The sequence below is a fragment of the Schistocerca piceifrons genome, chromosome X (assembly GCF_021461385.2).
Source record: "Schistocerca piceifrons isolate TAMUIC-IGC-003096 chromosome X, iqSchPice1.1, whole genome shotgun sequence".
NCBI lineage: Eukaryota > Metazoa > Arthropoda > Insecta > Orthoptera > Acrididae > Schistocerca > Schistocerca piceifrons.
This window is the reverse complement of record NC_060149.1, coordinates 878,330,060-878,352,848: the sequence shown is the minus strand read 5'-3', so window position 1 is coordinate 878,352,848 and position 22,789 is coordinate 878,330,060.

Below are 22,789 nucleotides of genomic sequence, written 5' to 3'. Positions count from 1 at the left end.
CCGAATCTGTCACTCCACTGCCGTGCCGTGACGTGCGGCCGGCGCTGTTCATAGCCAGGTGGCGCTCCGCGCTCGGCCGAGTTGCGGAGCGCCTCTATCGCTGTGTTCACGTACTGACGTAGCGGCACTTTTAAATCTCGTGGCACTGTCACAACAGTTGGGCATTCCTCCAACAGCATGCTTGCTAAAAATGTTGTCTCATCATGCGGAGTAAACCTAAAAAATGACACTAACTCACTCCCACCTTATTTGTGGTGACACACACAATCATGCCATCTCACATGTTGCAAGACAACAGAGAAATGGTGAAAGATGCTATACCTGGGATTAAAACATAAAGAAAATGCAGAGGAGCTAAAATAACAGCACAGGGAGATGTAACTAGCTGATCACTAACAAAAACATGGGTGAGCTGGTCTGTAAAACATTTTAAAGTGGTAAAACTGTAAGTAAAACAAGAAATACCAGAGAAAAGCTCAGTGTAGGGAAATGTCACTGACTGACCATGCGTGAAACATGAGTGAGCCCATCAACCTATTAACACACTAAGAATGCCTCCCCAGAATTTTAGGAAACAAGTATGATGTATCACAAAACCTTAAAACTCTAACAACATTCATTTGGATGCCACTTAAAATACAAGGCAGATCTGTGAGCAATTCTGCCACTCCCCTTTGGTCTGAGAGTAAAACACTGTTTAGTGAAACATGGTGCACGGTGATCTGTATGCCACAAGCACCACACATTGTAGGATTCTCTTGCCAGAGCAAGAAGGCATGCCTCATAGGGCTGTGGCCTACATGAAAATGAGTGAGGAGGACCTTATCCAGTCTGCATTGCTGGAAAGAGGTATGCCACAGTTACACTGTTGACTTTACTAGATGCAGCTTTTTCTCTGTCACTTCCAGCCACTCATCTTCCCATTTATGCACGATTCTGTACCTCAGGAGCGAGATGATAGCAGCCAGGGGGATGGCACACTGAACTAAGTGAAGATCATGACATACCCCCTTAAATGCTACATCTACCTTTTCATTCCCTGCAGTACCCATGTGGTCTGACACTCAGCAAAAAGACACCTACCGAGCGAGGTGATGCAGTGGTTAGCACACTGGACTTGCATTCAGGAGGATGATGGTCTAAACCCACATCTGGCCATCCAGATTTAGGTTTTCTGTAATTTCCTTAAATTGCTCCAGGCAAATGCTAGGATGATTCCTTTGAAATGGTACTGCCCATTTCCATCCAAATCCTTGACACAATCCGAGCTTGTGCTCTGTCCCTAATGATATCGATGTCAATGGGTCATTGAAACAAAACTTCCTTGAAAGATACCTGCTTCCCCAGAATTTGTAGCTGGAGATGGGTATCCTGGATATTATGGACTACTTTATCTGCTAGGCCAGGCACTGTATAGAGCAAACGGCACTCAGGGAATTGGAACAGACAAGGAATTTAGCACTCAAAACACATGTCAACTGCTCCTGTGCCACAAGATTGCGTATAATTCTGCATCGAAGACAGTAAAGTGTTGAGTCAGTAGGATCTTGGGGACATGATCAGGGACAATAACAGAACAACCAATGGAGTTCCCTGTTTAGAACCATCTGTAAATACAGCTACAGAGTTGTGGTGCCCAGTTAAAATGTCATAAAATAACATATTAAAAAGATATGCAGGAGTGCAGCCTCTCCTGTACTGCACTAAATATAAAATTACTCTGAGCCTCTGTAGTAACCAGGCTGGCCAGTAGTTAAAACTCTGGACTTGGGGATGAGCATGCTGCACACCAAGTGACTCCAGAACACACTGCACACAGATCCCAAATGGCCTTGTTGCTCATGGACGATGGGAGAAAAGGTGTTCCATAACAGAACAAGCAACATTGTGGTATACAGGTGAATTTGGAGCAGCAAGGAACTTATATACTTGATACACCATGGGGAGTTGCTGCATGTTGGTGAATGGCAGTTCCCCAGCCTCAGCTCAGAGACTGGGTATGGGGTTGGTCCAATATGCACCCGAGGCTAACCTAAGCCTCTCATGGTGGATGGTTTAATGGTCTTCAGATAAGAAGGTCTCACTGATTCATACACTGTGCACTCATAGTCTAGCTGCAGTCATACAAAAACTCTATAAAACTGGAGCAGATGTGCCCTGTCCACTCCCCAATACCTATGAGTAAGGTGCTTTAAGCTGTTAATTGCCTTTTGGGTTCTGGCTTTCAAGTCTGTCAGATGCAGTAATCATGACAGTTTAGAGTCAAAAATAAGGCCCAGGTAACTCACAGAGTCTTCAACATGTAGAATTGTGCCCTTAACATGCAATTAAGGTAAATTAAAAATATAATGAGAATGATTAAAATGAACACACACACACACACACACACACACACACACACACACACACACACATGCTTATCTGCAGAAAACTGAAAGCATGTTTGATTCCCATTCCTCTAACCTCTGCACTGTAAGTTGCAAATGACAAGCTGCTATTGCAACACTACAGGAGGATGCAAAAACCTGCAAAATTGTCCACAAATAAGGAGCAATGTACAGGACTCCTTACTGTCAATGTGATGCTGTTCGTGGCAATGACATAGAGGTTAATACTTCAAACAATGCCCTGAGGAACACCATTCTCCTACTGAAAGTGATTTGATAGCACATCACCACGTACCATATGATGATGAGGAGATGGCCATGAAAGCCCCATTGGTGGAGCTGCCCTAGAATACTGTGTCACCATGTAGTGTCGTACACCTTACTGATGTCAAAGAATATACCAAGACAGTGATGTTTACGTAGAAAAGCCTGCTGGATAACCACCTCTAGCAAGATTAGATGGCCAACAGTGGACTGAAATCTCAAAAATCCACACTGAGAGTGGCTAAGGAGTTGCTTGGTTTCTAACAACCAGCCCAAACAATGGTTAACTATTCACTCCAGGGTCTTTCCTACACAGCTCATTAAGGCGACACTCCGGTAACTGCTGGGACATATTTGGTCCTTTTCTGGTTTGACCAGAAGAATCAAATTTGCCTCCCTCCATGAGTTAGGAAAGTGGTCTGTCTGCCATATCAAATTAAAACAGTCAAGGAGAGTTTCCTTTGATACTCCTGGCAAATGTTAAAGCATGCTGTACTAGATTTGGTCATGACCGGGTGTAATATCACAAGTTTCAGACAGTGCCAAATTAAGTTCCCACATGGAGGAAGTGCAGTTGTTTCACTCAGAATTGTTGGATCTGAAGCCCAAGTCGTTCCTCTCTATGGTCACAGAGTAGCAGTGGAATGCTGGATTCGGGCTGGCATTCACAGTAGTTGTTGCAAAGTGCTCTGCCATCGTCTGGGCAATGTCTCTGGGCATTGTTTGGAGACACCCCTGCTTCAGCACTGCTGTTATTGGTAAATGACTGTATTTACCAGAAATCCTCCTGATGGCTTCCCACACTTTTGTAGAACAAGTGGAACAATTTACAGAGTCCAAGAATGTTTTCCATGACCTTTTCCTATTCTCCTTGATTATGCGTTGAGCCTTGGCTCTAACAACTCAAAAGTCTGTGAAGTTGTTTGTTGTTGGGTTGGCATCTAAACAGAGAGCCACAGGCTTGACCTGGATTGCTGAACAGCACTCACTGGTCCACCAAGGTACAGGTTGCCTCCTAAGATGACCTGAGCACTTTGGGATGGATAAGTCAGCAGTATGATGGATCACTTGCGTGGTACGCTTCATCCATTCCTGGAAACTGTTGTGGTGCTCAAACACAGCCAGCTGGCTGTACACCATCCAGTCAGACCTGTTAACGTCCATTTCAGTGGCTTCCCTTCAAGTACTGCTCCATCCAGTAGGTTGATCCATAGTGGGAAGTGGTCACTGGAAATAAGGTAATCTAATCTGTTGCTTCTCACTGAGCAGAGTCTGAAAGGGCTGGAGGGCAGAAAGGGAGGTTAATAGCTGAGGAGGACCTTGTGGCAGCTGAGAATGAGGGAGACTGCCAGTGTTGAGGATCCACAGCTCCTGGGACATCATGAGGCTCTCCAAAACTTGACCCCTAAAGCAAGTATAGCTCAAGGCCCATAATACATTACGGGCATTGAAATCACCCAGAAAGAGAAAGGGGTGGAGTTGTTCTATAAATCCTGTGAGAGCCTCAGAGTCTATTGAATCCTGTGGAGATAAATACATTGAGCAGATAGTTCACTTCTGACCACATTAACTTCAACGGCTCCTGCCTGTAGGTCAGTATCCAAGGAGAGAGCAGAGGATTGATGTGTGTTATTTACAAACACAGCAACCCCACCCTTGACTCTTTCCCCTGTCAGGTCATCCTTGCAGTAGAGGGTATAGCCATGTGGCACAGGAGTATCAGTGGCTTTAAAATGTGTTTCTTGTAAACACAAGCACAATGGGTGTGCTTGTGCTAGATGTTTCAGTTCCTCCACATGAGTCCTGAACCCATTTATGTTCCACTGTAGTATGGGGGCCACTTATCAAGGGCATTGTACTTTCATTCTGTCTGTCCACTGGGCTGGGGAGCCCACAATGGGTGAGATGGTTGCTCCAGACAGACTTCACAGTCCATTGGCTCTGAAGCAGAACTGTCATATTAAATGATGATATGGTCCGATGGTGTACTGCATGTTTTCACCTCTGTGGGATGCTTCCCATCTGCCTTTTTTGTGTGTGTGTGTGTGTGGGGGGGGGGGGGGGGTTGCTGTAGAGCTATCACAACTGTTGTAGTGGCAGGGCTGGACTGTGCACTAGATACTGCCTTTGAAGGTTCAGGGAGCTCCGAGATGTGGCTTCTTCTGATGTTCTTGCTGGAGGGCAGAGGGGGGGCAATATGGCCTCTGAAATACCTCAGCTTTACATGTCCACTGACAAATGCAGGTAGTAGTGCTGACATGTAGTGGCATCGGCTGTTGGAGTAGTCTTTTTAAGACCAGAAGCAAATGAAATAGTGAACAAAGGAGGTTGCATGATGTTATAGATTTTTCTGACCTCGCTATGTGTGATGCGCTTCATTGTTTTAAGCTTCTGGATCTTCCTCTCTTCAAGGAAGATGCTGATGTCCCTAACCCAGACAGGGTGATCCGTAGAGAAAATGATATACTATGGAGAATATGAACAACCAACTCCTTCATGCTTACCAAATGTATCACAAGTGGCTTCTCCCTTAGATCTTATAATGGTGTGCCCATAGTGCTGTCCTTTAAAACAGTACATTGGGTTGGGGACATACGGCCAAACACTTAAGCAAAGGAAATTTGGCTTGATATACTCTGGGAGTTTTGTGCAATTGAAGGTAAGGATCAAGGAGTCAGATATTACCAGATCCCCATCCACTCATTTCATCATACTTTGCATATCAACAATACTTTCCTGTTCTCACTCATCTTCCAATTCTTCCTTGGGAATATCAGCGAGACTTCTACAGGACACGACACCTTTGCTGTAGTTCAAGGTATTGTGTAGCACCGTTTCAGTGTCATATTTCCAAGGCATGTTAGCTTCCCTGAGATTCATCACTTGTTAGGTACTAGAAGTTTCAACCCACAGTCTTTCATAATCCGATCTCTTGCCTGATTTTAAAGCGACAGCAATGCCTTCTAAACTGTTCTGTACATAGGTGAAATGTTCACATAGCTGCCCTCTTTTCATTTAACTATTAAAACACATTATGATTAGCATAGTCTGTTAGTAGAAATATTAGCTTTGGAAACAATTCATTAGTCAGGAGGACTGGCTACATGAGCCATCTTTTGGATTGAGTGTTAGTACCAACCAGCAACCCACCCATTCTGCTGGGAGGAGGAGGAGAAAATTTTCAGGGTTTCGTCTTGGTCACACGAACAGCTGGAGAATTGGTGGACCACCCAGACAGTGCTCTGTGTGCCTTGGTAAGTCTTATACAACTGAGGTGTGGCAGATTACCTAGAGGTCTCCCACTAATGACTGTTCCGCCTAGACAGTGTTGCATCTCAATGGCACACATGACACATTGAGACTGAGGTTTTTTTAATAGAAGTTTTTATCATCCTCTTGATCCAGGCAATCAAGGCAAGATTCTCATTTCCCATGGGACATAATGTACCATTGCCACACCTTAAAGTGGTTGCTGAAGCATGCCCAGACCTTATGATGACACAGGACTGACAGTGCTTACCAGTCAATAGCTCAGGAACCCCAAGGTCACCACACCTATTCCCAGAAAACAAATGCTGATCCCTGAGGGCATGAATGTTCTAACAGTCTCGTTCCCTCAGTTTAATAACCATGAAGATAACAAAATTAAGATTATTAAGTTCGAACAGTTCTGCCAGCATAGAGTAACACAGAAATGTATAACATCTGAAATTGGAAAATGGAATTGTAGATAGTCTATTCATAAGTTGATGGTAGTAGTAATTGGTCATCAATAATTGCACTCATCTTGATTTCTTGTAGATGTTGTTGGCTTGGCTTGTCCTGTAAAATTCAGAGTTTGATTTGTTCAGAGGCCCTGGTCTTGACATGTTTAGAGAAAGAACATTAACCTCTTGACCTTGGATGAACACAGTGTATCCTTGACTTCAACTTGTACAGTAATATGGCTCTCTTATTTTACATAATAAATGACACTGGTTAAAAATGATGACTCTCCGATTAAACACTGTTTTTAAGATACACTGGTTTTATATTTTCTGCTCTCACTGATATAATACAAACATTAACATTTCTGACACAGTCCAGTTTTACTGTAAACATTTCACAATGCAAACCTTATGTTATTTAACCTGGAAACAAGTCCAGTTTAAACGATGTGGCTTCTCATGCCCGTCTGCCTCCAACCAAAACAGAGACTAACGTGAAAATGTTATAATTAATTAAAGAAAGACAGCACCCCATGATCAGTGCAAAGCTTTTGTGAATAACAGTACAGCAATGATTGTTTAACAATTGCAAAAAAGTAATAATCAGTACAAAAAACATATTTTATGGAGAAAAACAATTATATATTCCGAAGCATAATTTTTGGTAATTAAATTTCATGATCTGGATACTGTTGAATATATAATTACCTTCTGGTTACTGATGAAGGAAAAAAATCCAGTTTCCTAGGCTAATTAATGTTTTCAACAGTGACACAAAAATGAATGAAATGGATTTTCAAAATATAAAAAAATATAAGAGGATAAATGAAATTTCAAATAATAGTCACCAAATAATATAATGATCCTGAAAACTTCTGCAACCAAAATAAAATACGCAATTTTCAAAGAAAAATCATCAAACTATGAATGGTTCATTAAACAGAAAAGTACTGTCAACTACTATTGATTGGGTGACACAATGGTACAGATTTATTTCAATGAGGATGTGCTGAAATACATGTCCCAAAGGGACCCCACACATGTTCTAGGGGATTTAAGTCAGGCAAACAGGGAGGCCAGTCCATCTGTCAAATATCTTCTTGTTCCAAGAGCTCCTCCAGTTGTGATGTTCAGTGTGGTCATGCATTGTTATCTGTAAATGTCAGACCAAATGCCACCATGAAAAGATGTACATGTGGAAGGAGTAAAGTGCATCGATAACAATGATCAGTGAGTGTACCATGTTCAAAGATTTGGGGGTCAGTACACTAATGCAGCATTATGCCTGCCCATACCAAACACCTGGACCCCTAAAATGATCATGTCCAACAATGTTCTGGGGTGCATTACGTATTCCCTCCTCTCGCCATATGAGTGAACATCCAGAATCACTACTCGGACTGAATTTTTTCCCATATGAGAAGACCAGGTGACCCACTTCTTGTGGGTCCTATCCCTACACTCTTGGCACTGTCACAAATGGTGCTGCCAATGTGCGAGTGTCGACGGAACACACTGTACTGCTTCCTGGGCAAAGAGACCAACTTCAAGCAGTCACCATGCCACTGCAAAGCATGATATCGCATGCCTTGCAGATCTGTCAACTGTGGCTTTAGTTGCACCCACTATTTTATGTAGGTCCCTTCTTGCCTATTGCATAACATAGCAGATATCTGTTGCTGAGGCTGAGCATGATTGACCACCTCTTCTCCTTCAGGAAGAAGTGCCTGTGGTTCAGAACACTTCCAATGTACATGAAAATACTGAAGTTCTGGGCTACACTTGTCACACTTCATCCTTCTAGTTTCCTAATGATGCGCTAACTGCTTACTGATTGCTGACAACACCCCCCCTCCCCAACTCTCTATCTCTCTCTCTGTCTTTTTCTGTTCCTTCAACTGCCTCATTTTGTGGGGCCATCCTGTTTAGCACTACAGTTACACTGGCCATGCACCATGTGTCATTGAACTTTCTGTGCACAACTGGGAGACTTCTGGCAGCATGCTCCCTCACTTTCATTCATCTCCCCCAAGTTGTTAACATGTTATGTTACTTTATCTAGCTCATCCTTGAGTTTCAATATTTGTCACAGTTGTGATGCTAATCATTTTTTGTGGCAAACAGTTTCGGACAATCATGTTCATTTTGAAACCGTAGCCTTAAATGCCAGTGTAATGAAGTTCACCAATGTAAACATGGGTAACAGATGTTCATATTCATTGTTAGAAAGCATTACATGAATACAAAATGGTGAACTTCATATGAATATGTAATATGATTTCCTTCCAATTGAATGCAGCAAACACAGACCTTTGACAAAGTGTATCAATATTTGGTTGATGCTAATCAAAAGGAGATTTTTTGTCCCTTCTGTGCTGGTTAGGTAGCTCACAGCTTCACAATCATGTAACATGTTGTCACCATACAATGGACAACCTATTACAGCGCTTGGAGTGTGCAGCTTACCAGCCATGTTCCATGGTACTACTAAAACAGTGTTGTTTCATGTTTTGTGCTCTTGCGAGTCTACTAAAATTTTTGGCATGGATAGCTTTGACCTTTTCAGATTGTCAATTCACGGGAAGGTGTTATAAATTAATTGATCTGGGTTTCTGGCCCATATTAATGCATTATGTGACAAGTAGAGTTCTCTGTTCCAAGGTAGTTTAGGCAGGCCCAAGTGGTTGAGGCCCATGTGACATTGAAAGACATATATATGTGTTACAGGAACAGGTTGCTGCAGAGTTTCAGTGGTTGCAGGGCAGAGACATCATCAAACCAATGTCAGCCAGACAATGGGCATCACCCCTGATGGTTCTTACTAAACCATTAGGTGGGCTGAGACTCTGTGCAGATTTTAAATCAACCATCAACCCACAAACTGTTGTTGATTCTTATCTGTTGTCTGCACTGACAATCTGATGGAAAAATTAGGTCAGGATCATTTGTTTTAAAAAAATTGGTCTCCAGGGGCCTACCTGCAACTGTATTTAGATGAAGGGTCAAAGAAGATTTTTGTGATCAACACACACAAGGGATTATTTCAGTTTCACCCAGTTACCATTCCAAAGCACTTCCGCCCCATCTATTTTCCAAAGGTACCTCGAGCAACTGATATCCCATTTAGATGATATAGTTGTCTCTGGTTGTATGCTGGCAGAACACTTACAAAATTTAGAGGCATTGTTTCAAGTGTTGTCCAAAGTGGGACTGATATGCAGCTGTTCTAAGTTCCCTTCTTTCTCTTTCTTGGTCATGTGATCAATGCATACAGCATCCATTCATCACAGTCACACTTAGTAGCCATTCGCGACTTGTCTGCACTCAGAATTGCAAGCGTTAAGGGGGAAGCTAACCTATTCCACCTCCTCAGGAGACACCACCTTAATGTAGCACTGTCCGTGTGGGCGAGAGCTTTGCGTGCTCTGGATCCAGAGAGCTATGCCAGCGGTAGCTTAGCTACCAGAAGGATCACCCAAGCCAGACAGGCCAAAGGGGAGGAACCAGACAAAGTGTGTCCCACAATGACCTATTGCTCCCCCTTTCCTATCCCAAACCTGTCCTCGCCATATCCTTTTCCTGTCATTTTCTGTTATATGTATAAGACCTCAAAGGCAGTGGCAGCAGAGGAATAGTCTTTTGGAATGGTGAAGCTGGGGGAAGAGGCACCTTTTCTCTTTGGGTACAAAAAGAGTACAATTAGCGACTGTACCCCAGAGGGGCGACTACAGACAGCGTCTGACTCATAGTGAACAGCTGATTTTAGGCTAGGCATCCTACTGCCTATGTGGAAAGTAATGGGAAAGTACCACATCACATTCCCAAGGAGTGCACGGTATGTCTCTCCATGTGAAAGATTCCGGAGTTAAAACTTCCCCTCATTCGGACTCCGGGAGGGGAACACATTGAGAGTAGACATATTTGAAAGGCAGAAAGGTACAGTGAAAGAAGAAAAGATAATGATTGGAATATGTAATGCAATGACACTACTGCAAGCAGGAAAGCTAGAGAATGCAAAACAGGGGATGAAAAGGAACAGATTAGCTGCCCTAGATTTGTGTGAAATGAGATGGGGGAGAGAACGGCAAGATAGAAAGTGGAGATTATAAGCTCTTTTACTTAGGGGAAATCAAGAGTGGTGAAAACAGAGTAAGAATATTGATAGGGCAAAACCTGAAAAATAAGGTAATGAAGGTACAATATACTGATGGAAGACTGACAATGATACGACTGAAGGGTAGTTCAAAAGATTTGGTGTTAATACAGGTATATATGCCAACTAGCCAGCACAGAGATGAGGAAGTGGAAGAATATTATGAGAAAATACAAGAACTCATCGAGAAAGAAAATAGAAATGCCTACAATATCATCATGGGGGACCTGAATGCAGTGGTGGGTGAAGGAAGACATGAAGATACAGTAGGAAAATTTGGATTAGGAACAATAAATGAGAGAGGTGAATGACTAATTAGTTTCTGTAAAGAAAATTCATTAGCAGTGGCTAACACATTATTTGAACACCACAAAAGGAGATGTTACACATGGATATCAAATTTGAATGGGGAAAGACATCAGTTGGACTACATTCTGATACAAAAAAGTTTTAGGAACTGTTTGAAGAATGCCAAAGCTTATCCAGGAGTGGATATAAATTCAGACCATAACTAGTAGTGGGAGAAATACAAGTGAAGTTGAAAAAAGTCTGGAGAGGTAAAGCAAAAGAAAGACTAAACATAGAAAGACTCAAAGAGGTAGGATAGGCATCAGATTTGGAAAACAGATTTATGGAAAAATGGGAAAGAGGTAGTGTTGATGAAAGTGTTAATGACAAATGGATAAAAATGAGGGAAGGACTCATGGACTCTGCCAAAGAAGTAAAAGGAATTAGAGTATCCCAAAGTACCAGGAAAGAATGGATAACAGAGAACATGTTGAAAAAGATGGAAGAGCAGAGAAAGTGAAAAAATGTAGAAACTGAAGAAGGCAAAAGAGGTACAGGAAACTGAATAATGAATTAAGAAGAGAAACTGAAGAAGCAAGGGAAAAATGGATGAAACAGAAATGCGACAAAATAGAGAAAATGGAGAAAGAGGGAAAATATGAAATGATGTATAGACTGGCTAGTGAGATAGTTTTTGAATGTAAAAGATAGAGGAATAACATGGAAATAGAAAGAGCGGATGGTACTCTTGCAGAAGAACCACAGGAGGTTTTGAACAGATGGCAAGAATACATTGAATGTCTGTATAAGGGGGATGAAATACAGAGCGAAATTAAGGTTGAAGAGGAAGCTGGAAAGGGATTCACCATCTTGGAAGCAGAAGTAGAAAAGGTGCTGAAGGAGATGAAAAATAGGAAGGCATGTGGAATTGATGATTTGCCAGCAGAACTGTTGAAGAGTCTGGGAAACAAGGCAAGAAAAGAAATAATCTACTTCTGTAATGAGATATATGACAAAGAGGAATGGCTTGAGGACTTCCTTGCAACAATTATGATACCAACAGAGAAAAAGAGAAGCACTAAAAAATGTGAAGAGCATAGGACCCTCAGTCTAATTTCTCATGCAGCTAAAGTCTTGCTGAGAGAGTTTAATAGAAGGCAATATGGCAAGCTGGATAGAGAGATTGCAGAGGAGCAGTTTGGATTTAGAAGAGGAAAAGGAACAAGAGGTACTACTGGACTGTTAAGAACTACAGGGGAAAGAAATATGCAAAAAGGTAGAGAAATCTTTGCTGTTTTTATAGATTTAGAAAAGGCTTTTGACAGAGTTCAGTGGAACAAGCTGATGGATATTTTGAAGAGGAAAGGAGTAGATTGGAAAGAGAGATGACTGATACAGGATCTATACTTACACCAGAAAGTAAGGATAAGGACTGGGAATGAAATGTCAGAAGGAAGCAGCATTGGACGAGGTGTTAGACAAGGTTGTTGCCCTTCCCCACTGTTGTTTAATGCTTACCTTGAAGAGATTACTGCGAAAGGCTTAGATGGGAAAAGAGGAATATGTACTGGTGGAAAGAGAATAGAATGTATAAGATTTGTTGATGACATGGTATTAGTGGCAGAAAGTGAGCAGACAGTGAATAACATGCTGAAAGATCTGAATGAAGCTTGTGTGGAATATGGGATGCAAATAAACACAGCAAAAACAAAGAGTATGGTCATCCATGCAAGATGCATACTGTACAATATTAAAATAGGACAATCTACCATTAGCCAAGTAAGTGCATTTAAATATCTTGCAAGCACAGTAACTGAAGACTTGAGATGTCATCAGGAGGTGAAAACTCGAATTGCCATAGTGAAGGAGGCATTCAACACAAAGGGGAGACTCTTACGTGGCAAATTAGATAAAGGTCTAAGGAAAAGGCTTGGCAAATGTTTTGTCTGATGTGCCACACTATATTGGGTAAAAACATGGACACTGAGACGAGAGGATGAAAAAAGGTTAGAAGCATTTGAGATGTGGATGTGGAGGAGAATGGAGAGAATAAACTGGATGGAAGGAGTGAGTAATGAAAGAGTATTGGAAAGGGTCGGTGAGAGATGTCTGCTGAAGGTTGTAAGAGAAAGGAAAAAGAACTGGTTGACATTCATTGAGAAGGGAGTGCTTGATGGCAGATGCTTTGGAAGGATTGGTTTGTGGGAGACAATTGAGAGGAAGAAGGAGATACAAGATGATAGGTGACATAAAGGGAAGATGAAATTATGCAGACCTGAAGAGGATGGCAGAAGACCGGACAGACTGGAGAACTACGATGTGAAAACCTGCCTTTTGGCAGAACACTGATGATGAACCTATTCCGTCTGTTTTATCCCGAAGGCTGCTCAGATTGTAACTCCTCTAAATCGGTTGTGCTGCAAGGGTGTTCCATTTGTATTAGATTAGATTAGATTTACTTTCATTCCAATTGATGCGTAGTGAGGAGGTCCTCCAGGATGTGGAACATGTCAGAATGTCAGACTGCTTTCTAGTGGCTCAAATATGCACAACTTAGTGATTGGTATTTGGTTCACTTCAACCCCAGTAAGCCTGTCATTCCAGCAGTAGATGCCTCGTCTTATGGCAATGGTGTGGTGTTGTCACAGTGAGTGGGCTCCAATGACAGGCCAATTGTGTTTGCATCAACGACATTGACCGAGGTCGAATGCAGCTACAGCCAACTTGAAAAGGATGTGTTGGCTATCATTTATGGCGTCATGTGCTTCCATCAGTACCTTTATGGCCATCGCTTTTCTCCAGTTGTGGACCGCAGACTATTGACAGCTCTGTTCTGGTCCTCCCAGCCTGTCCCAGCATGTATAGTACAGAAGTTACAATGCTGGGCTCTTCTCTTCTCTAGTTACTAGCATGAGTTGGCATATCGGCTCTCTACCAAACACTCCAACATTAACCTTCTGCTGAGGCTCCCTGTTGGCTCTGAAACTCTATTCTGTTTTAATGGTGTAGTAACCAACTGTCGAAAGCGACTGTGATGTTAAAAGATCGGGACTTGTCTGTGTCTGATCGTAGTTCCTTCCATTATGTGGCAACATTACGCAGCGTCCTTTAATCCATCTAAGAAACTGGAGTAAGCAGTGCACGGTATTAACGCGCTGAATGGCACTGCCCTGCTCTCCCCTACACTTCAAAAGATCATGTCTTTTCGAATTTTGTAATCATTTTCTCCACATGTTTGCAGACATCGGACCAGTGCCTTTTTTCATACCCTTCAGTATCCAGAACTTATGCAGGGTTACATCTAGAACACAAACTGAAAACTGAGGAACAGCGTTGGGTCACACGTCTGTTAGTGTGCATATTATGTCGCTCACAGCGCCATCTGTTGGTCAAATTTTCTTTTTTTTCCCCACGACGTTTCCACCTGCGTCACTAATATGCTGTTCAAATTTGACGTCATTCTGGATGGTGGTTTTCGTTCTACAGCGTTTTGAAACTGGACTTTAATTATGGGCATCCTGTATATTGTTTGACGTCTGAGCTACGTGACTACATATTTCACAAAAAGGATGACATAAGTGGAAGAGAGGTAAAGAAGGAGTGGCTGTTTTCGTAAATAACGCTTACCACTCCTCGCTTTTTCCTCTCACAACCAACCTACAAGCAATTGCTGTATTGGTGCATGAGCATCATAGGTTGACAATATTAAATTATCCCTTTGTGGGAGCTGCACGCACGGAGGAAAGGACCCAGGTAGCCAAGAACTATAGAAATTTGTTACTACCTGGAAATACAGAACAACATAAACAACAGAAACAGCTTACTAATGAAGGCAACATAAAGAACATCCTGATCCTCTGAAAGTAAGTCACTGATACGATGCAGTTCCTGAAGGTGAAAGTTGAACAGTCAGTCTGTCACAATCGAGAAACATTGCCATAGGCACAGTCAGTGTAGGCTGCTCAGAGATGTCCAACGTTCTGATGTCGTACACTGCACTCGGAGAAATATACTCGTTGCGCTCCCGAAATATAACGCCGATGCCCAGGCTGGGCCTCTCACTGGCTGGCAAGCTGCTGGGTAATGTCCTGTAAAGGCTGCCCGGCGGAGGAATATTCGGAAGTTATGTGATGTCAAGTGGCTCGTGCACGCAATCTGTAGTCCGAGTCACAAACTATGGCGGTTCGCACAGGTCGAGACACAGATGGGGACTGCAGTGTTGCCATTTAAAAGCGAGAGTTGCGGTTATGTGCATACACATGCTTTGCACTTGAAGAAAGCGGGTACCCTGCAAATCGTGTCTCTCGCTTGCTTATGTAGAATTTGTCGCTTACCACCACCATCAGCGATTTTTTAATTTAATCGTATGGCTAGGGCCCCTTGTCGGGCAGATCGTTCGCCAGGTGCCGGTCTTTCAATTTGACGCCACTTCGGCGACCTGCAGTCAATGAGGATGATAGGATGATGATGACAGCACAACAACCAGTCTCTGGGCATAGAAAATTTCCCGACCCAGCTGGGAATCGAACCCGAGTCCAGAGGAATTACAATCCGTCACGCTGACCATTCAGCTACTGGGGGCGGACACCATCAGCGATGACAACTCGCAACAACTGTAATAAAAATTCACTAAATAACTCGCTACAGTAACATGTGATGCTCTCATTGGCTACAACATTTACAGCTAGGCACTCAGAATAGTATTGAAAATGTACTGACTGACTGTCAGAGAATGTGTGATGCAGGTGCGCAGAGAGACCCTAAACGCGGCCAGATTCGTTCGTGACTCCAACTATAGTACTCGCTATATCTGGTGAATGGGTTGCTCTAAAAACTGCAATGGTTGTTGCACGCATTGGTGAGCTGTGAGAGCTTGCATGCACCTGACAAAGCGGCAACCACAGCACTCTGTTGTGTGGTGTATGACAGTGCGAGATCTGTTAGAAAAGAGCCTGACCTTACTTTTTTTGCGAACACCTGACGGATTTGAACGTAGCGCGCTCGCACGAGATGACCTTGAACCTTTGCGTGCATGAGTGTATTTTTTTCCACTTGTCGATAGTGTGAGTTGCCGACAATCAGCAGTTGAGTGAGTGAGTGTGTGGTGTTCGCGTTGTTTTTCATTGCAGTGGAAATGACAGAACGACTGGAGCAGCGTTACTGCATCAAATTTTGCCAGAAACTAGACAACAGCCTGGTGGAAACCATTCGGAAGATTCAGACAGGTTTTGGTGACGATACGATGGACATCACACAGATTAAGGAGTGGTACAACCTGTTTAAAGACAGCTTGCATTAGAGGAGAGCGAGCCACGCTCCAGTCGGCCGTCGACAAGCCAAAATGACCAGGTCATTGGCAAAGTGACCAGTGTGCTGATGTAGGACCATCATGTGAATATCAGAGAAATTGTGGAAGAGGTGGGTAGTAGCACTTTTTCGGCACATTCCATTCTGATCGAAGATTGGCCCTGAAGAGAGTGTTGGGGAAATTCATGCCAAAGCTGCTGATGGGGGAGCAGAAGTAACTTCCTCTTCAAGTCTTACAGGACGTGCTGGTCTCCACAAACAGTGATCCCTACTTCGTGAACACAATAATCACTGGTGACAAGTCCTGCGTGTACGGGTATGACCTGGAAACCAAATCCCAGTGGTCTCAGTGGCAGTATTCCTGGACACCAAGACCAAAGAAGGGACGCCAGGTTTGCAGCAACATCAAAGAGATGCTGACTGCTTTCTTTGACTCCTGTGGTGTGGTTCACCACGAGTACACATCACAGGGTCAAACAATCACCAAAGAGTACTACAGGAATGTCCTCTGTTGTCTACGTGATGCTGTGCAGTGCAAGAGATCCAACTTGCGGTCAACAGGAAATTGGCGTCTTCATCATAACAATGCTCCAGCACATTGCTCGCACTTATTTCAGACCTTTTTGGTGAAAAATCTGATTTCTTTGTTTCAATAGACTCCTTGCTCTACTGAAACGGCTGCCTGCAACTTCTGACTGTTCTGAAAACTCAAGAGGCCATTGAAAGGGAGGCGATTTCAGACAAGAGAAGACATTATGGTAGCAATGACAGATGAGCTTAACTCTGTTCTGAAAGAAGCTCTTTCAGCATGCTTCCAACTATGGCAGCACTGTTGGGAGAAGTGTATGGAGTCCCTAGGGAACTAATTTAAGTGTAATTAGGTGTCTAATGCTCCAGGCAAGTTAGTTTTTTTTTCAGCCAAAGGTCGGACACTTTTCTAACACACCTCGTACCATGTGGCACCAGCTGTATGGCAAAAATATGTTCAGCCTACCTGCCCCCAGGTGAGGTACTACATGAAAAGGCTCTCAGTGAGCTGGCTACTCAGCTTCCACAATCCTCCACTGTGGCGATTTTAACACAATGTACAATGGGGCTCTGCAACAACCTGCCCCAGGATAGACCAATGGGGAGCCTTCTAACATATCACAAGCGTGTCTGTTGAACATGAGGCCTGGCACACACTTCAGTATTGCAAAAGGGTCGTTCATTGTTGTCAATTTCTCTGTATGCTCTACAATGCTTGCACACACTGCTCAGTCAGAAGTGGTTGATTACTTGCACTCAAGTGATCACTTCCCAGTTTGGATTCATCAGACGAACTGAGCACTACCTGAAAGAAAGCTGCCACAATGCATTCTCAGTAGGGCAGACTGAATGGTTTACAGCCAACTTTCTGTGTTAGAACACCATGACAGCATCGATGAATGGGTGTATCATGTTACCAAAATGACATACCACACTAATGAAGCAGCAATATCACAGTCTTCAGGGCAACTAAAAAGGTAGCCCATCCTTTAGTGCAGTGGCAAATGCCACTCCACAGTCAAGATCACACAGGTGGCTCTCTGAAGTGACGGCGAAATCTCATAATATTATTAGAGAGAGCAAGAAGACATCATGGGAAAAGTACCTGAATATCATAGACCATTCCACTAAAAGTACAGTTTTATGAGAGACCATCAAAACGATTTCTGGGAGGCAACCAGTAGCTGCTGTAATGAAGAATAGATGTCTCTGGACTAACCCACAAGCATTTCCTGGAAATTGTCAGAATATTTCGCTAGAGTTACCGCTACTGCCAGTCAAGACAGAGCTTTCCAACACAACAGAGTTGCTGCTGAGAGAGGCCGCTGGGACTTCAGTTTCACCAATGATGAAGAATACAACTGCCGCTTTTCCATGTGGGAGATGGATTTTGCGTTATCTGCAACTCATTGCACATCACGTGGTTCCAGTAGAATCAGCTGTAGTATGTATGGCTCCTCACAGGGTGAAACAATGAAATCTTCTACGCCCTTTTTAACTTCATTTGGGTGTTAGGGCACTTTCCCGACTTATGGAGAGAGACAATTTTAACTTCGGTTTTAAAACCTGGGAAGGATTGTATGAGCCCAAATAGTTTTCATAGTGTTGCTATAACTAGTCGTGTAGGGAAGACCTTGGACCAGATGGCCAGCCACTGCCTTCTCTGGCTCTTAGACCACAGAAAGTTCGTCAGTCGCTTTCAGTGTGCGTTCAGGAGGTATCACTCCACTTTTAATAATGTGGTAGTCCTGGAGGTGACCATACAACAGGCTTTACTGTGCAGGTATCACTTAAGAGATACATATTTTGTCATCAAGCTGGCCTATGATACCATCTGGAGGCTTGGTATCTTTGGACAGCTCCATAGATGGGGCTTTCAAGGATGTTTTTCCAATCCTTATATGGTTCTTTCAAAAATGGTTCAAATGGCTCTGAGCACTATGGGACTTAACTTCTGAGGTCATCAGTCCCCTACAACTTAGAACTACTTAAGCCTAACTAACCTAAGGACATCACACACAGACATGCCAGAGGCAGGATTCGAACCTGCAACCGTAGCGGTCGCGCCGTTCCAGACTGTAGCGCCTAGAACCGCTCGGCCACCCCAGCTGGTTCAAATGGTTCAAATGGCTCTGAGCACTATGGGACTCAACTGCTGAGGTCATTAGTCCCCTAGAACTTAGAACTAGTTAAACCTAACTAACCTAAGGACATCACAAACATCCATGCCCGAGGCAGGATTCAAACCTGCGACCGTAGCGGTCTTGCGGTTCCAGACTGCAGCGCCTTTAACCGCACGGCCACTTCGGCCGGCACCCCAGCTGGCTATGGCTCTTTCTCTAGACGTAATTTTAAATATAGAGTCAACAACATATTCTCTGACCAAATTGAACAAGAGAACAGTGTCCCTCAGACTAGTTCCATACCTATTAATAGTACAATGTCGACAGTTAAAAGTCTTGTCATGTGCTTTTTCTTAGCACATGACTTCGCCATTTTTTGTTCCTTCTCTAACCTTGCAACAAGAACTAGTCGGTTCCAACTAACTGTTAGAAGGTTGGAGGGATGGGCAGGGAAGGGATGTTTTCATTTCTCAACTGAGAACGCTTAATGAGTTTCTTTTAACGGTTCACATCCTGTTTTCTGCTTTCCTGTGTTTAGAGTGAGTGACACTATTCTTAATTTTAAAGATATGGTGAAGTTTCTGAATCTCATATTTGATTTTATACTTATGTTGTTGCCACTCCATTGTTGTTGTTGTGGTGGTCTTCAGTCCAGAGACTGGTTTGATACAGCTCTCCATGCTACTCTATCCTGTGCAAGCTTCTTCATCTCCCAGTACCTACTGCAACCTATATCCTTCTGAATCTATTTAGTGTATTCATCTCTTGGTCTCCCTCTACGATTTTTACCCTCCATGCTGACCTCCAGTACTAAATTGCTGATCTCTTGATGCCTCAGAATATGTCCTACCAACCGATCCCTTCTTCTAGTCAAGTTGTGCCACAAATTTCTCTTCTCTTCAATTCTGTTCAATACCTCCTCATTAGTTATGTGATCTACCCATCTAATCTTCAGCATTCTTCTGTAGCACCACATTTCGAAAGCTTCTATTCTCTTCATGTCTAAACTATTTATCATCCATGTTTCACTTCCATACATGGCTACACCCCATACAAATACTTTCAGAAACGACTTCCTGATACTTAAATTTATACTCGATGTTAACAAATTTCTCTTCTTCAGAAACACTTTCCTTGTCATTGACAGTTTATATTTTATATCCTCTCTACTTCGACCATCGTGAGTTATTTTGCTCCCCAAATAGCAAAACTCCTTCACTACTTTAAGTGTCTCATTTCCTAACCTAATTCCCGCAGCATCACCCAATTTAATTCGACTACATTCCATTATCCTCGTTTTGCTTTTGTTGATGTTCATCTTATATCCTCCTTTCAAGACACTGTGCATTCCGATCAGCTGCTTTTCCAGGTCCTTTGCTGTCTCTGACAGAATTACAATGTCATCGGCGAACCTCAAAGTTTTCATTTCTTTTCCATGGATTTTAATTCCTACTTCGAATTTTTCTTTTGTTTCCTTTACTGCTTGCTCAATACACAGATTGAATAACATCGGGGATACGCTACAACACTGTCTCACTCCCTTCCCGAGCACTGCTTCCCTTTCATGCCCCTCGACTCTTATAACTGCCATCTGGTTTCTGTACAAATTGTAAATAGCCTTTCGCTCCCTGTATTTTACCCCTTCCACCTTCAGAATATGAATGACGGTATTCCAATCAACATTACAAAAGCTTTCTCTAAGTCTGCAAATGCTAGAAATGTAGGCTGACCTTTCCTTAATCTATTCTCTAAGATAAGTCGTAGGGTCAGTATTGCCTCACGTGTTCCAATATTTCTATGGAATCCAAACTGATCTTCCCCGAGGTCGGCTTCTACCAGTTTTTCCATTTGTCTGTAAATAATTCGCGTTAGTATTTTGCAGCTGTGGCTTATTAAACTGATAGTTTGGTAATTTTCACATTTGTCAGCACCTGCTTTCTTTGGGATTGGAATTATTATATTCTTCTCGAAGTCTGAGGGTATTTCGCCTGTCTCATACATCTTACTCACCAGATGGTAGAGTTTTGTCATGGCTGGCTCTCCCAGGGCTATCAGTAGTTTTAATGGAATGTTGTCTACTCCCAGAGCCTTGTTTCGACTTAGGTCTTTTAGTGCTCTGTCAAACTCTTCACGCAGTATCGTATCTCCCATTTCATCTTCATCTATCCCCTCTTCCATTTACATAATATTGTCCTCAAGAACATCGCCCTTGTATAGACCCTCTATATACTCCTTCCACCTTTCTGCTTCCGCTTCTTTGCTTAGAACTGGTTTTCCACTCGTTAGAGACTTGAAAATGCAGTCTGTAAGAGTACTAAACGTTTTAAAATGTATAGAGCACATGAGTCTCCTTCAGTTTTATGGTGCCTTTGTGCCATCTCTGCTTGATTAGGGAACATGGTGTATGGGTATTTAAAAACATTTGCATTGGTACACCATGTAGAAATGAGGTAGGCCACTGGAGCAGTCAGAACCAGCTCCACACCAAGACTCTGTGGTATTAGGGATGAATGGGTAGAGGCTCAAGAACTGGCAATTGGTAAGAAGACTTGTAGGAAGCAGCTGTAAGCTGCACAAATAATAGGGTTCATCAGCTCTCACAGTTCAGTAGAGAGAAGTCTCTGACAGACATAGGTGAGAAAACTTATAACAGATTTGACCTGTAAACAGGAAAACCCAGATGTGAACTGTCAAAAGAAAGAGACTAGGACCGAGTGAGGTGGCGCAGTGGTTAGCACACTGGACTCGCATTCGGGAGGACGACGGTTCAATCCCGCGTCCGGCCAACCTGATTTAGGTTTTCCATGATTTTCCTAAATCGCTCCAGGCAAATGCCGGGATGGTTCCTTTGAACGGGCAAAGCCGACTTCCTTCCCCATCCTTCCCTAATCCGATGATACCAATGACCTCGCAGTTTGGTCTCTTTCCCCGAAATCAACCCAACCCAACCCAAAGAGACTAGGCTACTGCTGCTGGGTAATGGCCATGGGGCAGGTGTAGACCCTCAGTTGGAAACAATTCTAACGACAGAATTCTAAGTCACCAACATTTTCAAACACTAATACCGTACTTGGTCATATGACAGGAAATATAGGAGCTTTATGTATAGAATCCTCAAAGGAAGATTATGTATTAACAATGGGTGCTACCAGCAACATTATGTACTGGTACAGGAGCAGAGTCTACAACATAGATGGTTACCTGAAATTCGTAGCACTGTTGACCTATTTTGCCAATCCGCCCTTTGTGGAGGAGCTTCAACATCATGGTCAGATTAAAAGTGCTGCCACTGGCAGTGTGGTTTCAGTTGCCTGAGACAGCAGTCATGTGTGTGTGTTGCGTTTGCGCGCGGGCGCGCGCGCGCGTGTGTGTGTGTCGTTTATTGTTGAAGAAGGCCTTAATGGCCGAAAGCTTTGATTGTGAGAGTCTTTTTGTTGTGCCTATCTGCGACTCAGCATTTCCGCTATGTGGTGAGTAGCAGCTTTCTTTTTCATAATATTGTCACATTCTATCCTGGATTTTCCATTGTTCAATTTTAATGAATGCTGGTCATCGGGCAAACGAATATATTCGTGAATAGAGCGAAGAATAAACAAGTGTTGGGCGAAGAAGTTACTTCTCGCAGAAATATATCAGCGTTGAACAATCGTGAACTAATGCAGCTATCATATTATTTACAATACAATTCTTTATTTGATAGACACGGAGACTTGTCAGATATTTCAAAGACTCTACATACTATGTTTCGTTAAACATCTCTACAATGCTTCTCCAATGATTCGAATGGCGAAAGAAATCATGTGTGTCGTGTTCTGAGTTGCAAGGGAGAAGTGGCAGTCCGAGAAAATTTAGAAAGTAGTGATTGTGCGCCAACAGTGAATTCTATTCCGACTGTCAAGCCAACCGGTAGTGTTCCGTGATACGTGCAAGCTGGGAAGTACTCTCAAGGCATATAGATCTTTGCTTATTATTCTAGAATTTGGTAAATTAATATAAATAATTTCAGCAAACGGTCTTCTGTTTTTTACTGAA